This window comes from Fukomys damarensis, unplaced genomic scaffold (assembly GCF_012274545.1).
Source record: "Fukomys damarensis isolate Sample0158 unplaced genomic scaffold, DMR_v1.0_HiC HiC_scaffold_2, whole genome shotgun sequence".
Classification (NCBI taxonomy): Eukaryota; Metazoa; Chordata; class Mammalia; order Rodentia; family Bathyergidae; genus Fukomys; species Fukomys damarensis.
Genome location: NW_022900914.1, coordinates 41905159 through 41923539, shown reverse-complemented (window position 1 = coordinate 41923539; position 18381 = coordinate 41905159). Strand labels below are relative to the sequence as shown.

Below are 18381 nucleotides of genomic sequence, written 5' to 3'. Positions count from 1 at the left end.
TCTGAGTAAAAAGCAGCGAAGCCCCACTTGGTGAAATGGGACAAACAGGAAGTCACTGGAAGAACTATCAGGCAGGGGAGAACTGTCTTCATATCTGACGGAAGGCCAGAGAATACGCTGAGGGGAGGTCAGGGGCCGGGTGCTCCCCGCAGCAGCTCCCCGGGGAGTCTGGCCCAGCATGCTTCCCGCTCAGCTTTCTCCCCTCTGTTTCTTCTGTGCACGCATGGATTGCTCAGAGCTGAGAGGGTGAAGGAAGGATGTTGTCTACCTGGCATCCTCCCCCACTCCCCCAGGCCCAGCAGAAGCCAGGCTTCCATGTAGCTCTCGGTCTCCCTCTTATTATTTAGGGAAACTTACTTAAGCCCCTTAGCCCCTTCCATTACCCTGAGCACAGCCATTGGTTCATAAATGAGTGGGGTGCTGGGCATGGTGGTACACACCTGTAATCCCAGCACTTGGGAGGCTGAGGCAGGAGGATCGTGGCACTGACCTCCATAGTGAGTTCAAGGCCGGCCTAGACTACATAGCGAGACCCTGTCTCAAAAAAATAACAGAACAAAACATAAATGAGTGGGACTCAGCCAAGCAAGTGGAGAAACTTCTTTCTGTGTCTATACCTATCAACATGTGCTGCAGAGCCTGTGGCTCTGGGGGTCTTGGCCAACCTAAAATGAAGCCTAACACCACAGAAGGCTCAACAGAAAAACCAAAGAGAATCCGATAGTCAGACCAGCCTGAACCTCTCTCCCCTTGCAAAGCAATTTTCTAAGCTCCCCTCCTGGTCTCAAACTCAGGCTGAGAAGGAAGAGGGAGCCACAAACAGCTCCAAAGAAAGCTTCCTGTGGACCTTGGTCTCTTCCTTCCTCTCCTCGCTGGCTGTCTGAAGCCTGGGTAACAATGCAGATGCAAGGCCCCAGAGAGTCCCTGGGAAAATGTGTAAATGCAGAATTGTCAGGCGCAGGGTGTAGCTCAGCCTAGAGCACACGGCCTTAGGTTTGATCCCTAGCACTGAAAAAAAAAAGAGAGAAAAGGCAGAATCATCTTCCCCTCCACCTGCCAGGAAAAGTCTCTAAGCTCTTTCACAGTAGTCTGTGACAGGACTCAGCCAGACAAGCAGCGCAACACAAAGGGATGTGGCACCTGCAAATCAAGTGGGCAAAATCGCCCTTGGACCAAAGAAGACAACCACGTTAGATAGCACAGGGCACATGAAGAAAAATGAATGGCAGATGTATGAAGCCACTAACAAAAACTGCGGGTCGGGGGAGGTGGAGCTGGTCACTGTACTGCAGCAATTGTACTGGGAGCTGAACCTGGGGCTTTCTCACTGAGCCACATCTCTAGCCCCTTATATTTATCATTTTGAAATAGGGTCTCTCTAAGTCACTCCAGCTGGGCTTGAACTTGTGCTCCTCCTGAGCAGCCGGGATTACAAGCATGCACCATGGCACCCAACTAAGCCATTAAGTATTTTTCAAAACTAGGAAAGTTTTGGGCCAGGGCTTTAGCTCTGTGGCACTGCCACCTGCCTCACTAGTGCCAGGTCCTGAGTTCGATCCCTGGTACCAAAAAAATAAAAACTAGGAAAGTTTTAAGTAGCTATTTAACTGACTTTGAAACACTGTAAGAGAGAACTTTCTAAGCTTTCCACCTTTAGATGTAGGGGGAAGAGAAGGGAGAAGCACAGAGGCAAAACTAATAGATTTAACATTTCTTTTTAGCTAAAATCCTTGGTAGATGTTAAGAACCTGCTGTTTTAGCAGTGTGGGGTGGCAAATACTTGTAATCCCAGCACTGTGGGAGGCTCAAGCTCAGCCTGGGTAATTCAATGACTTAAGGGAACCCTATCTCCACTTTTTTAAAGGAGAGGTGGGTATGTAGCTCAGAATGAAGGCCCTGGGTTAAATCTCAGTACCACAAAAAACAAAACAAAAAAACGCTGCTTTACTGAAACTCAGAAAAATCCTCTCCTAGGATCAGAAGCTGTGAAGACCATAGAAATGAACCAAGACACTATATGACAAACCAAGAAGCTTTTCCCTTATAAGACTCCACAAGCCACCCTGAACTCAGCATGGTACAGTCCACACTCGGAAGCCAGCATATGGAAATCATATTTCTGTTCCTTTTGTGGCGGGGAGATGTTGAGACTTATTATGTATTTCAGGCTGGCCTTGAACTCACTATACAGCACAGGCTGGCCTCAGCTCTCAGTGATCCTCCTGCCTCAGCCTCCTGAGTGCTGGGATTACAGGTATGCACCCCCACGCCCAGCTGGAAATCATATTTCTAATTAATATAGCCTGCAAGCTGTATCTCTCATTCATTATATCACAAAAGCTATGGTGACCCCCAGCTCTGCCCAGCACTCCTGGAGTCCAGTGGTACCCCACCCCGCTGCCAATGCCCTTGTGGTGGTGGCGGTTTTTAGCAGAACTGGGATTGAATCCAGGGCCTTCCCACTGAGCTACAACCCCAGCTCTCCTTATTCTTTTATTTTTGAGACAGGGTCTCGCTAAGTTTCCCTGGCTGGGCTGGAACCTGCAGTACTCCTACCTCAGCCTCCCAGGGCACTGGGATTAAAGGCACAGGCCACCTCCCCTGGCTCTTGTGTAGCTCTGTAACAAGGACTTAGAGGCTGCTTTTGCTAAAAAGCACTGGCTCTTCCCCTGGGTCTGTGGTGCCCAAGGGCAACTAAAAGCAGGGTAACAGCTTGGGGTCTCCTCCTCCCTGTCAACTGTCCTTTCTCAGAGCCATTTGCTCCCGCAAGTCACCTGGGATCCCAGAGCAACAGGTCTGATGGGTAAATATCTTGTGACAAAAAACAAAACTACCCCAGGGCAGCATCTGCATGCTTATCTACTTTGTTGTTGACCCCACCTGCCAGATAAAGATCAAGGCCTGACCAAGATGCCAGCTGTGCAAGGCCCTGAGCCCCGCCACATAAGCCCAAGGCAGTTGTCAGCCTTAGACCTCTGACACTGGAACTGTTGCCCCATGACCCCCAGTGCAGCCACCTGGAGAATAAACTCCTGTCCTGCCTTCTCCCCAAGCCTCTCTTCAGTTGGTCTTTGGAGACAAATAGTCGGCAATGGGTCAATCAGACCCCCTGAGCCAGGCCTCAGGCGCAGGACTCCAGTTACACTTTTTAAATTATAAACAAAAATTAATGCGCTTTTTCATCTTGTGCACAAATGCTTCCAAATGTGAGCTCCTATTTTTGCACCCTAGAATCCGTTCCACTGAACTTTGTTTTTCCCATGGAGCTATTGTTTTCAAGCCCAGCTGCAATTTGGACTAATGCAGAAATTCTACAAAAGCCTGAGGCCTGGCCCCTGCTTTCACAGAGTCTGACTGGACAATATGGCTTGCAATTTTTTAAATTATTACAGTAAAAGACACACTGTCGTGACTACTGCCCCTCACTTCAAGCACACATGCCCCATATTTCTGGCCACTTTCTGGAGCAGTTCTGGAAGTGCTCTCTCAGGCCTTGTCCTATGTTTACTTTTCATAGTCACTTTGACTTTGGGAGAGTTGCTCAGTGTCAGACCCAGAGAAGGAAGTGGATGAGGACGCACTGCAATGTTTTTGCAAGCCTGCCTTTCAGTTGGATGTCCCTCGACTGCAACATTCGCCGTGCATTATCTCAAGGTAAAGACGGTCACAAGAGGACTTCCAGAACAGACCCACAAAGTGGCAAGAACGTTTGAAGCAAGAGGACTATTTTGAGGGGATTGGAGGAAATATGTCTTTTACTGTCATAATTTTTAATTTAGACATTCATCATATACTTCGATCCTATTTCGTTATTTGTCTGGGGTGAAATGGCATCAAATTATTTTTCTTTTAATCTCAATTCTAGCGCAGTCAGAATCACTGAGGTGTATAAATAAAACTACCACTAGATGTCGCTGTCCCCAAAGGTTTAAAGAAAAATAGTCCTCAGGGAGTCAATGGGAAAATTCCAGCCTTAATTTTGGTGGAGTTAGGATCCAAGGAAAAGCCTCATTAAAAAAAAAAAAAACACCTGAATTTCTCATTGGCCTCAAAAAAAAAAGTCTGCTCACAAAACCAAGTCTAAGTCATTTACTAAGGCTGCCATCATAAAATACCAAAGACTTGGTGGCTTAAAGGACAAAGTTTCCTCTCATCTCTGGAGGAACTGAGATCAAGATGCTGGTAGAATCTGCTTCTCCTGAGACCTCTCTCCCCTGGGCTTGCAGGTGGCACATTCTCCCAGCATCCTCATGAGGTCCTTCCTGTGTGTGTGTGTGTGTGTGTGTGTGTGTGTGTGTGTGTGTGTGTGTGTGTGTGTGTGTGTGTGTAAATCTCTTGGTCTAAGGACACCTGTCATATTGGGGTGGGGCCCACCTTCCTGACCTCATTCTAACTGAATCTCCTCTTTAAAGGCCGTAACTCCAAATACAGTCACATCCTGAGGCACTGAGCATTAGTGTTTCCATGCAAGAATTGGAGGTGGGGACACAACTCAGGACCTAAGATGAAGAAATCAAAACCCAAACCAGTCTAGTTGGTGAATTACAACAAAGCAGTTTTCTAGCCATCGGAGAATTGCTAAGATCTTTCAGAAATGGAGGCCACTGTAAAGAACAGTTGCATTTTCCCCCCAATTACTCAGTTCTAATTCAAAGTTTTCTAAATAACCCACCTGAACTTAGTATCAACTTAAGGCGAGATGGCACGTAATAACTCACACCTGTAACTCCAGCACTCAGAAGGCAGAGAGAGGCAGGAGTCCATGTGTTCCAAGTGAGGCTGGAATATATAATGAGATCCCATCTCAAAATTGAAAAGCATCAATTTAAGTAGCCTTCCTTAACTCCAGTCAAATAACCCTATTTCCTGACCAGGACACTTGAGCTAAGAAAAGGCAGGGAAAGGAGGAGAGAGATCAGAATATTTTGTTGTGGTGGATTATATTCCTGTTATTTTTATAACTTTATTTCTTTTTATTTTATGAAACACTGAAATATTTCATAACAAACAAAAGAATAACAACAGCCATTACATTGTGTATTATCTTCAAAGTATTTAGTACAAGACATAAACCAAAAAGATTCTTATGAAAAAGAAACAGATAACAAATTTTTAAATTAAATTTTATTGGTACATTTCTGCATAATGATTACATTCATCACAGAGAATCTGTACTTGTGCATAATACATCTTAATTCTTTTTTCCCATTCCCCTCTCCTCCCTTCAACCCTTCTCCCCATTTATACAACTTTGTTTCTATTGTTCTTTCCTTTCTCTTTTTTTAATCCCTGTTCCCTTCCTTCCCCACCCCCTTGTTTCCCTTCCTATTTGAACATTTTCTTCCTGCTTCCCAATATCTAGCCTCCATTTTGCTCCGAATTTACCCTTCGGATTTCTCACACAAGAAAAATAATGTGATATTTCAACTTGTGTGTACAATTGATTTCACCTAGAATTATGTTCTCAGTGTGCATCTATTTACCTAAAAATGTCTCATTTGTCCTTCCTTGTGGTATAGTACCACCCCATTGTACATAAAAAACACATCTTTATCCATACATCTTTTGATGGGCATCTGGGATTTTTCCAAAATTTAGCTACTATAAAACGTGCTGCAATAAACTACGCTAATATCACTGTGGTATGATTCTTTTAACTCTTTCAGGAAGATACCTAGAAGGGAAATAATTGGATCACATGAAATCTCTAGCTTTAATTTTTTGAGGACTCTCCATACTGATTTCCATATGGGTTGAACTGGTTTGTACTCCACCAGCAGTGGAGAGGGTTCCTTTATCCCCACAGCCCCACTAACATTTGTTATTGGTTTCCTTAATGATAGCAGCCATTCTTTGTGGGGTGAAATCTTTGTGAGGTGGAATCTCAGTATCGATCTAATTTGCATCTCTCAAGTGACCAGTGATGTTGAACATTTTTTTCATATGTTTATTTGCCATTTGTATTTCTTCATCTGAGAAGTGTATTCATTTCAGATACCCACTTTTGTCTAGGTGTTTAAATTGGGGGGATCTTTATGTATTCTAGATAGTAGTCTTTTCTTTGATAAAAATTTTTTCCCATTCTGTGGGTTGTCTCTTCACTCTATGGTAGTTTTTTTGCTGTGCAAAAAGCTTTTTAATATGATATGATCCTAATTTCTCTCTCAGTGAGTTTGTTTTTTGTGCAAAGGATACTACTGATTTTTGAGTGTTGATGTTGCATCCTGCCACACTACTGAATTTGGTTATTAAATCTAGGAGTCTTTTGGTGGATTTTTTTGTTTGTTTGTTTGCACCAGGGATTGAACTCAGGTCCTTGCGCCTGCAAGGCAGGCCACCGAACTGCTGAGCTAAATCCCCGGCCCCTATTTTGGTGGAATTTTGGGGGTAAAGTATCACATCACTGCAAGTAAGGGTAATTTAAGTTCTTTCTTTCCTATCCATATTCCTTTTATTTCTTTCTCATCTAATTGCTCTGGCTCATATTTCCAGAATTCCAATAGTCACAAGAGTGGTGATAGTGGACATCCTTGTCTTGTTACTGATTTTAGAGTGAAAGCGTTCATTTTACCATTTAGTGTGATGTTGTCTGTTGGTTTGTCATAGATGGCTTTGATCAGATAAATAAAGACTTTGTATTTCAATTTTCTTTAGGGTTTTTTTGTTTGTTTGTTTGTTTTTACCATCAGTGGGTGTTGGACTTTGTCAAATGCTTTTTCTGCATCTATTGAGATTATTATGTAGTTTTCATTCTTGTTCTGTTAATGTGGTGTGTTACATTTATTGATTTGTGTGTGTGTTCAACCATCCTTGCATTCCTAGGATGAATCCTACTTGGTCGTGATGTAGGATCTTTTTTATTATTTGCTGCATTCTGTTTGCCAGTGCTTTGCCTTACTGAGGATTTTTGCATCTATGTCCATTAATGAGATTGGCCTGTAGTTTTCTTTTTTCATTGGGTCCACTGATTTTGTTATCAGGGTAATGCTTGCTTCTAGAAATGACTTTGGGATATTGCTTCCCTTTCAATTTCTTTAGAGTTTGAGGAGTAATGTCATTGGATCTTCTCCAAAGTTTTTGTAGAACTCAGCAGTGAATCCATCAGGATCTGGGCTTTTCTTTGTTTGTTTGTTTGTTTGTTTTAATTACTTCTTCAGTTTCATTGACTGATACTGAATTTTTTTACTTTTAAACCTTCTTGATTCCATTTTGGTAATTCATAAGTATTTAGGAATGTATCTATTTCTTCTGAATTTCCCATTTTGAGTACAGGTTTTCCAATGACCTTTTAGATTTCTGCAGAATCTATTATGACTTCCCCTTTTTCACTCTTATTTGCATGGATTTGGGTCTTTTGTTTTGATAAAGTTGACTAAGGGTTTGTCTATTTACCCTTTCAAAGAACCAACTCTTCTATTCATTGATTATTTGTATTGTTTTCTTAGTCTCCATTGCATTAATTTCTGCTCTGATTTTTATAATTTCTTTTCTCATAAGAGCTTTGGGTTTAACTTGTTCTTTTTCTGGAAGTTTGAAGTTCAACATTGTGTTATTTATTTGAGCCCACTCTGTTTTTCTGATGTGGGAATTCACTACTATTAAATTCCCCTCATAGTACTGCTTTCATTATGCCCCATAAGTTCTGGTATGTCAAATTGGCATTATCGTTCAGTTGTAGAGATTTTCCAGTTTCTTCTTTAATTTCATCTGTAACCGATTCATTTTTTATTATTTAATTTCCATATGTTTGTAAGGCTTTTGTAATGCAAAATTTATTTCTTTCTTTCTTTGTCTCCCACCCCACTTCCTGTGCCAGGGATTGAACTCAGGACCTTATGCTTGCAAGGCAAGTGTGGTGCCCCTGAGCTAAAACCCCAGCCTACAAATTTTCTTTTCAGTTAACTAATATAAACTTTTAGTATAAATGAAACAAATTAGCATATATATATTGAAATACGTTGACAACAATGGAATATGTAATTTGGAGAAGTATTTTAACTTCTCCCAACTTCCTATTTATCACTCTTCTATTTTGTTTTATATATAGCATTTCTCATATAATCGAAGCCATGCAATATTTGAGCTTGTGTGTCTGACTTATTCCACTTAACATTATGATCTCAAGTTGTATCCATTTACCTACGAATACCTCCAGTTTATCTTTCTTTATGGCAATGTAGTACTTCATTGTGTATAAATACTATATTTTCCTTATTCATTCATCTGGTGATGGATACATATGCTGTTTCCAAAATCTAGCTATTATAAATGGTGCTGCTATAAACAGGGGTATGCATGTATCTCTTTAATATGATGATCTAACTCTTTTGGAGAGTCAAAAGGAATTTCTTTTAGTCTCCTGAGGAATCTCCACGCTATTTCCACCAACAATGTAATAGAATTCCCACCAACAATGTAACAGAATTCCTTTTTCCCCACATTCTCACCAGCGTTTGTTATTTTTAGATTTATTTTGATAGCCAGTATTTCTGGAGTAAGACAGTATCCAAGTGTAGTTTCATTTATACTTCTCGGATGGCCAGCGATGAAGAGTATTTTATCATGTAATTATTGGTCACTTGTACTTTTTTTTTTTGTTACCAGGGATCGAACTCAGGTCCTTGTGCATGCCAGGCAGGTGGCAGAACCCCTGAGCTAAATCCCCAGCTCAGCCACTTGTACTTTTTCTGAGAAGTGTCTATTCATTTTGGTTCCCCATTTTTTTATTAAGTCTTTTATTTTGGGGCGATCTAATTTTTTTTTTAGTGTTTCATATATTCTAGAAGAATAGCTGGCAGAAATGTTTTCCATTCTGTAGGTTGTCTTCATTCTGTTGGTTGTTTCCTTTACTGTGCAAAAGCTTTCTAATTTGATATGATCCCACTTGTTGATTCTTGGTATTATTTCTTATGCACACGGGTTCTATCCATTCCCATTATCTTTTACAACACAAATGGTGTGTCTCCATTTAAGAAAATATAATACAAAAAAAAAAACTTAAAATCATTCAAAACTTCGTTACCAAGTAATACTCAGAATATATTCATCAAGACTTTTCCTCATTGCAGATGCCTGTGTATCCTCAAAAAGAGGAACTGTGTGGCTCTGTAACTTGCTTTTTTCTCACATAACAAAATATCCTGAACACTTTTCCATGTCAACACTAATGCAAGAAAGTCTGGAAAGATAAGATCTATAATGATTTCATGTATTTATTTTTATAAAAGTTACACAGGTACAAAGTCAAAATGTCAAACCATGGTGGAATATAAACAACTGGAGAAATTCTCCTTCTCTCCACTCCTACTCCCAAGCCCCAAACCCCTCATTCTCAACAAAACATAGGTGATTCCAACTGTCCCAACCTCGCAGCATACTGGATGGCTCCCCAGACCCTCTGACCAGGCCTCGGTGAGGGCTGCCCACCACATTACCCTGGGCAGTGTGAGCATAAGCAAGCAGGACGGATGAGCATGTCCCTGGGGGAGGAAGAACTCCCCTCGACAAATCCCAAACCCACTTCTCTTCCCCATCCTGATACACAGCTTGCAAGGGGATCCTATTCAAGTCAGAAGCCAGAGCTGAAGCCTTGGCATGTGTCTCCCGCCTGTAATCCCAGCACTTTGGAATCTGAGGCTGGATGGTTGCCAAGAGTTCAAGGCCAGCCTGGACTGCATAGCAAGACTCTGTCTCAAAAAGGAAAAACAAAGCCAGAGCTGAGAAAGCTTCAGCACCAAATCACAGCTAGTCACATGTCCAGACCAGCCCTGAACCTGCCTGGGGTTAGAGGAAGACGAGAAAGCCTTCCTGGGTGCCAAAATCCATGTGTACACCCTGCCCCCAGGGGATTCCAGGCTCTATCAGAAAAACTGAGGCCTCAGCCCTTCAGCAAGGGATTAGAGTGGAGGAGAGGCCAAGCAAACAAAAATAGTTTCGGGACACCCCAGAGGAGAACAGAGATTTCCCAGAACTTCTGGCAGGAAATGTGTCTTAATTGCCACCTAAAAATTCTGACAGTAATTCCCCCACTGGCCCAAAACAGCAGCAACGCTGCGAGATTCCTAGGACTTCAAGCTGCCACTTGCTCTAATGAGCAATGGAGAAACCAAACACATTTCACAAAATCGAAAACAAGCCTGGGGATATCTCCTGTCCACAGCACAACACGGGAGGGGTGGGGGACTAAGTGTTTTCACAGCAAATGAAACACCTGGTGGGAAGTTCCCCAGAGATGTTTGCTTCAATTTTCATACAAGCCACGAAAGGAGCCAAGGAGTCAGAGAACCAAGTCTGCACCCTTTTCTGTCCTCCATCCTCACTTTTCTTCCCCCCTTTCCTGCCCTGCCTCCTGGCCTTCTACTTCCTGGCTGAGCCAGCGGCTTGGACATCTGGTGAGCTCCAAACTCACTGGCTGCAGTGGCCTGTGGCCAGGGAATATGGGGGGGGGGGGTTCAAGCCTAACAGCATCCCAAGATGGAAGGACAGTCACCAGGGACAGGGAAGGAAGGAGCAGTTCAACTGGATCCTAGGCTGGGCCCTGGCTGCCTCCCTGGTCCGTGGGAAGCCTGTGAGCCTAGGTCCCTGGGGAACCCTAAGTCAGCCTGTGACTACTACCCACCAGAAGGGGAGGCTGGCGAGGCTCAAGGGCACACACTGTAGACTGAAGTATAAAGCAAACAGCCAAGAAAGTGAAAACCTTCAAGTCTGTCGGGTTGTCGGGAGGAAATAGGACACAGGCTGTAAGAGCGAGGCCTGAGGACCAGTAGTCACTCAGAGGAAAATCCAAGAAAACAACAAGGAAGCTGGGGCAGCCAGATATGTCGCTGTCTGATGCTGGGTCCCAGTGGCCCTGCCTCCAGCCTTCCTGGCTCAGGTCCTGCTGGAAACAGCAGCCTTCTGATGGGCAAGCTGGGTAACAGGACCCACCTGTTGCCTGATAGTCTGCTAGGGGTTCCATGTTAGACCCCTAAGTTATGCCACCAGTAGGAGCAGATCAGGTCACAGGGTGTCAGTAACAACATCAGTCTTGGCTGGGCTGGGAATGGGGCTTCAGGGACCAAGGCCTCGCCTAGGATTCGTGAGGACCTGAGTCCAACACCCCCACACTGAACACCGTTAGGAAATCAAATAGGCCTTGCCTGAGGCAGGCAGGGCATCTTGGCCAGTTCTGCTTCCCAGACCACCCAGTGAGCCTCAGGGCACAGGCACGCACAGCTTACCAAAGCGATGGGGACCAGGATCACTGAGGGGCTGCCGCAGAGGTTGACGACCACACTGAGAGATGTTGGTTACAAGGTTTTGTTTTGTCACAGAGCCTCATGCAAGATAGGCAAACACTCCACCACTAAGCCCTTTCTTATTTTACTTTGAGACAGAGTCCCACTAAGTAGCCCAGGCAGGGTTCAAACTTAGGATCCTCCTACCTAAGCCTTCCAAGTAGCTGCAATTACAAGCAAGCAGCATCACACCTGGTCACAGTTTTAAACTGCTCTTAAAAGACCAGTCAGCTAGGGGCCAGGGATTTAGCTCAGTGGCACCACACTTGCCTCTCAAGCAGAAGATCCTGAGTTTGCACTCCTCTTCCTTGGAAAAGAATGTAGCCCTACCATATCTTCAGGTTTGGGCTGCTGTTGGTAACCTCTCTGTGACCTACAGAATGCAGTCCTCTGAATGTCACACAGGCTTGGAGCAGGGTGGGCCTCACCACTACCGATGGCAGAAATGCTAGCCAATCAGACTTCTGGCTTCTTTTTTCTCTCTCTCTCTCTCTCATTGAGTTTATTGGTACATTTTAGATATACAGAACAGTTACATTCATCATTGGGATCTTGTACCATACTTCTGGCTTCTTCTGGTCTCTTCTTCCAACAAGAAAACCAGGTCGAGAAACCTACCTGGGGCCCAGGACTAGTTTCTAGAGTTAGCAGCAGAACCCAGAGGTCCTGACTTCTGACTCTGCCGTTCCCACCAGCCCCACGTTGCCCCAATCACCCAGAAAGGAAATGCAGCAAGGCTGTAGGCGATTTTAAACGCTTACTCGATTAAGCCCAGATTTCTTCAAAGTGCAGCTTTTTTCCCTGGAACTTGAACTGTCCAGAATCCTCCCATACACACTTCCTGGAAAGCCTAGGAGTCAGGCGCTGAGGGACTGGGTGACCAGAGACTAAACGGGGTGGGGTGTCCTTCCAGAGGGACCCCGGCACAGGCAGGAGTGTCAAGGCCAGAGCCGCTGAGAGGATGTAGGCTGAGAAGCCCCTCCCCAGCCACCTGAGATGGCAAGCAAGGACCCTAAGATGCTGCAGCATGGCTCAGTCCAAGTCCAAAGGCCAGAGAGCCCAGGCACTGTGTAAATCCTGTACTCCCCTGTAGTCCACACACCAGGCCTGTGGCACACGCTTGTAATCCCAGCATTTAGGAAGCTGAGGCAGGAGGATCACCACGAGTTTGAGGCCAGCCTGAATACACAGCAAGACACTGTGAGGAGGCGGGTGGGGAGAGAACCTAAGAGAGTAAAAAGAAGGCCCAGAAGGAGGCTGACTATATTGTTTTAAACCAGAAGAAATCAGAGCAAGTCTGATTGGCAAGCTTTTTTGCCATCAGAAAAATCAGAGCTGGAGAGGAGATAAAATCTACTGCAAAACTGCTCTAATTTTATCATGGAAATGTATGAGACAAAGTCATTATAACAGACTATCCTTCCCAGTGTTTTTTTGGAAATGGCCCAGCTGTAACAGTACCTTAAGAGTAGGCAATCTCAGCTGTGTGGAGGCTGAGGCAGGAGGATCACAAGTTCAAGACCAGCCTGGGCAACATGGTAAGTTAAGCCTGGTCTATACACTCTTGAAATTTAAAAAATAAAGTAAAAAATAAAAACCAGGTGTGATGGCACATGCCTGTAATCTCAGCACTTTGAGAAACTGAAGCAGGAGGATCAAAAGTTCAAGTCCAGCCTGGACAACTTACCAAATTAGCTAGAACCTGTCTCAAAAGTTTGAAAAAAGAGTGGAGATGTAGCTTGTTGTAAAAGCCCTGGGTTCAATCCTCAGTATAAAAAAAAAAACGTTGACAGCAAGGTGCCCTGCTACTCGATCTGGGAATCCCACCCTCCAGGTCCGTCATGAAGCAGAGTGTGCTGGCAGTTCTCAAAATGAGTGTCAGAGACGAGCTGTGTTCTGTGTTTGCTCAGCTCGCTCCCACACAAAGGCATTGCATAAAAATTAGTCCACGTCCAGCAGGCAGGTTCCGGCTGTGATGTGGCACCAGCCTTGGCCCCTTGGTGGGTTCAGGAAGAGATCTGGATAGGGACACTGATGGCCAGTCATCCAGAGGCCCTCTTCGTTCCGCAAAACACTGGCTGCCCCCAGGAAACAGGCTTCCAGGGTGGACCTGAACATCAGGGATTCTCAGCTACAGCCTGCAAGGATTTTGAGGATTACCTGGCATCTAAATGCAGGTTGATTGGTGCTTTTCATGTTCTTAGAGCTTTGGGAGGATGCTGTCATTTTGAAATAAATCATCTTATTTTCTTCCATCAGGAATCACCGCAGGGACTAGAGATTGACAAATCCCTACGTGTTGTTCTCTGACTCCACAGGAACTCCCTATTCCAGCACATGGACGCATATTCCTATCTCTTTGCAGACACACACAGTGCAGCGTGATTTGTCCTGTGAAGGTGGTGGTTAAACTGGGGGCGGGGGAAGGGCTCGCCCACTTCTCCCTGAGAAGGCAAGAAGCTGCCTCAAAGCAGGGATATTTAGGCCAGGTATGGTGGTGCATGCTTGTAATCCCAGCGCTCAGGAGGCTGAGGCAGGAGGGTCACCGTGAGTCATTATTCAGCAGTGTCATCATACCTGCAGTTTGGAAAAGACATTTTCAAACCCCAGCATGAGGCAGTCTAGGGTAGGGCCTGAGAACCTACATTCCAACCCATCCCCAGGCGCTGCTCATTCTGGGACTGAGTTGTGCAGGGTTCTAGTGCAAGGCTCCAAACCAACCTGCAGGAGGATTGCCAGGTTCTGAGACTTCTGGTGTCCATCTCCAGGTGGGTTCTCAGCACACACAACGGAAGTCAGCCCCAGATGCCTCCAACACAACCTGCCTTCTCACAGCTCTGAACTCACAGAAATTCTCTATTTTGGGGGTGAGTGACAGAACTCCTTGAGAGGACAGTGGCTCAGAGCAACGGGATACAGAAGAAAGAAGCTTCCCCACCAGCAGGACCTGAAGCTCCACGTCTTCACCAACGCTCCCGTACAGCATAAAGGCGAGGTCAACATTGCCGGCTCACTTTTCCTGCCCTCCTAAGCACTGTGAACCCAGAGAGCATTTTTCAGCCAGCTCCTGAGGTGATGGGAGAGAGGAAGCTCGCTACACTTACTTCCGCTGGTCTGCAGACCCAGGGAGAGGGCGACGCTGATGCTGATGGTGGGACTCTATCCCCAACAACCACAATGCCCGGCCTTTTCTTCCTCACTTTACCCTTGGGGAAGTGCAGGGAGGTTGGTATTGCTCAGACCACAGGCAACTGAAGCTGAGATGGGTTGTGTTCCTTGACCAGGGGCACAACTGGGTCCCCACAAAATTCATATACTGAGTCCTGACCCCCCCAGTGTTACCAATTCTGATCCTGTTGTGGTGTCCCCCATCGAGATGTCCCCCAAGAGCCTCACAAGCTCATAGATGGGCTTTTGAAGGGTGCCCAGATTACGGGGGTTTATAGCTGACTTCCCGTTAGGTGGGGCTGGTCTGAAGAGGGAGCTCATGGCTTATCTGTGTTGACTGTCCTGCGGCCACACCATAAGCAACTCTTCCCTGCTGTCCCCGCCATGCACCTCTGCCATGACACCTGTCTCGAAACCAGTGATCATGGATGGAAGCCTGAGCCAGAATAAACCTCCTTTAAGTTGTAGGTGTTGGGCTCTGTGTCTCAGCGATAAGCAGAGTAACTAAAACACAGTCCCCAAACTGGGTCCTTTTGCCCCCTGGGAATTGTGGAACCAAAAAACAAGTAAGAAAAAAAGACTTATTCCGGGGAAAAAATAGGAGAAGTGGGAGTTAAATTCACAGGTTAATGTCTCCATATTAGGGGGTCGGAAGGCTACAAATATAGGATAACAGAAATGAGGAAGAAGGAGAACCTGATAAAGGGAAAGGATGAGCTAATAAAGGGGTAATAAGCATAACTTTTCTGGGGATGGGCGGACATTGTCTGAGAATTTGGTTACAGCCTCTACTCCCTCCTTTTACGGTTCTTTTCAGGCATCACCATGGCAACTGTCAACTGTCACAGCACCAGAGAATAAGTCGTTAAGCGTGGGGATGGCTTGTAATGAAGCTAGAGGTTGTCTGGGGTCGCTCAGCAGCCACCATAGATCCAGCCCATTTCAGCTGGCCCCACTGAAGAGGAGCCTCTGGCCTACAGGCTCCTGTCCTGAAAGATAAACCAGATCAGGGTAGGGTAGAAATTCAGCCAGCTCAAGTGAACAGCTCATGATCAGGGTAGGGCAAGACCATACCCCACCATGTACTCCCACCTAGAAAAAGGCTCTTTACAGGAGGAATTAAGTAAAAATGAAGTCAGCAGCGTCAACTTCAACCCATATGACTGTTGTCCTTATAAAAAGGTAAAACTTGGAGACAGACACACATACAAGGGAGGGAGGATAACAGGAACAGACAGGAGAAGAGGGCCATCAGCAAGCCAAGAAGGGTGGCCCAGAACAGATCTTCCTCCACAGTCCTCAGCGGGAAGCAAGCCAACGCCTGCCTCGGCTTCCAACTCCAGAACTCCAGGCTGTGGCCCTTCCCTGCAGTGGCCCTGGTGACTATCACGACCCCATTCACACTCAGACCAGGGCTGGCAGAGCCCACAGGGGCCTGCGTGTCAGCAGGACACCTGGCCAGGCAGGTGCGCACTGCTCAATCAGAGCCACCACCACCTCTCACACAGACAGGAACAGCGGTGACCCTTTCCCATGTCCCTCCGTCCCCTCCCACCAGCCTGTCCCTCACTTGGCCATTGTCCAGGTGCCTCTCTGACTGGCTCCTTGCTCCCATCCAGGCCAGCCCGCTACTAGCCAGGCTTCCTGCAGCCCTGGCACACGCACCTCCGGCTTCCTGAAGGGAGGCCTCTCCTTGGGGCAGACAAGCAGCACTTCCTGTTCCCAGTCTCTGCTTCCAGGATGTTAGTCTTCCTCCCTGGGCCACACAATAGCTCCCAAGGCTGATGTCCCTGCTTCCGGACCCTGCCTTTCCTCCACCCAGCACTTCCGCACCTGTCATCACAGGAGACTGCGACACCCACAGAGGGACCCACAGGCTCAGGGTTCCTCCACCACCAGGGCTTTCACATCCACCCACCCGTGGGGATAGGCCTCGCTGGGGCCTCATCACACCTGTGTCACCTCCTCACTCACCCCCAAAGGCTCTGCCTGTGACACCAGGAGCCCGGGCCGCGTGCCCTTTGACCTTTCTCTCTTCTCCATCCACCAGCTCTGCCCTTCCTTCCGGTCCCAGCAGGGAACCAGCCCTGCCTCACAGGGCTCTCCTTTCCCTTCCTGGACATCAGCCCTGGGGGATCAATGGCCAGAGTTGTCTCCCCTCAGCCCTCCCTCCACCCACCCACGGTCACCTCTCTTTCTATTCTCTTCCCATCCGTATTTCAACTCAGCCAAATCTCTTTCAGCTTTAAAGAAAGAAGTCTGTACATACGATTTTTTTTTTTCCTGGAGGAAAAATATAAGAAACTGATTGGGCTGGGTGGTAGCACAGTGATAGAGTGCTTGCCTGGCATGTGTGAGGCTCTGGGTTGGGTGCACCCCCAGGAAGGAGAGAGAGGCAGAGAGAGAGAGAGAGAGAGAGAGAGAGAGGGGAGGGAGGGAGGGAAGGAGGGATGGAAAGAAGGAAGGAATAAAGAAACAAAGAAAAGAGAAAGAAAGAAGAGATTGATCATAATTGTTATCTGTGGAGAGACACTGAAAAGTACTGAATTTTATTTTTCATTTTATCAATTTGCTTTATATAGCATTTGACTTTTAACCACATACAAGTAACAGCATTGTTAAAAATAGCAAAAGGAGAGTGAGAAGACAGTGACTTGAGCGCCCCCTGCTCCAGCAGTGTCCCCCCTTCAGTCCCCTGGGGCTGTCTGTGCCCTCTCCTTCCACTGCCCCTCAGTTCTTCCACCGCCCGTGGACACCTGGCTGCCGCCCGCCTGCACCACCGAACCTGCTGGCAAAGGGTCCTGGCACCCTCACCGTGGGGAAGTCAGGGCTGCTGGCGAGCTGAGCCTCCTGGCTCACCCGCTGGCACTTGCCAGTGCTGCCCTCCCTTCTTGGGCACCCATGGCCCAGCCTCCCCTCTTGCTCTACACCATGCCGGTGTCTCAAGCCCTTGTCTCCTGAGGACCGTACAGTAGGCCCCTCAGGCTGAGCCCACCTCTAATTGCCTTCTCCCCTGCCAAGAGCCCCGACCTGCCCCTCGCAGCTGTGCCCCAGGTCGGGTCACCCTCAACTCTTCCCCACCACCACACCCACACCCCGTGGAGCTCATTAGAAAGCCCCCTCCGCTGTCTGCTGTTGCTGCCTGGGCCGCTGCCACCGCTCCTGGATGGGCCAATACCTGGCTGCCCTCATGGCCTCCAGGCCTGGCCCTCTCAAACCTACCTCGTACCTGCCGCCAGTGTAGCTTGTCTGAAAACGCCGTGTCCAACTCCGGACGCCTCGACCGGCTACAACCAAGACACCCGCCCCCAAAGCTGGTTTGCACTCCCGGTTTCTACGCTTCCCAAGACATGGCTGTGAATCTGCTCAATCCCTGGGTCCCCTGGAAATCGAGTTGACAAAGCCTCCAAAGTCTTCTCATACCTCCATAAGGAGGACCAGGGACGAGAGGACACGGGACACCTGGGTGTCTGGATTTGTTTCTTTTTTGTGGTTACTGTTGTTTTGTTTCGGTTGGTTTATCTACTTGTTTTTGAGATAGGGTCTCGCTGTGTAGCCCAGGTTGGCCTCAAACACGATCTTCCTGCCTCAGCCTCCCAAATGCTGCGATTCCAAGCATATGCCACCATGCTTGGCTTGAATGTTTCATTTTATGAGTCAAGCTAATGAATCATCCCATAACATATTTTTTCCTCTGGGGCTGGGGATGTAGCTCAAGGGTGGAACACATGTTTAGTATGCATGAGGTTCTAGCTTCCATCCATAGCACCAAAAAACCAAAAAAAATTTAAATGAAGTATAAAGATAAAATTCACATACTATAAAAATCCACCATTTTATAGTGTATAATTCAGTGGTTCTCAGAGCTGTACAACCATAATCACTGTCTAGTTCCAGAATATTTTCCTCATCTCCAAATATCTCCTGTACCCATTCC

The 18381-nt window shown here is 46.5% G+C and overlaps 1 pseudogene; it reads left to right on the top strand.

Annotated features, from left to right (window-relative positions):
• The window catches only part of LOC104852265, a 45437-nt pseudogene extending 27595 nt beyond the window's left edge, over window positions 1–17842 (top strand).
• The last annotated feature ends 539 nt before the right edge of the window (window positions 17843–18381 follow it).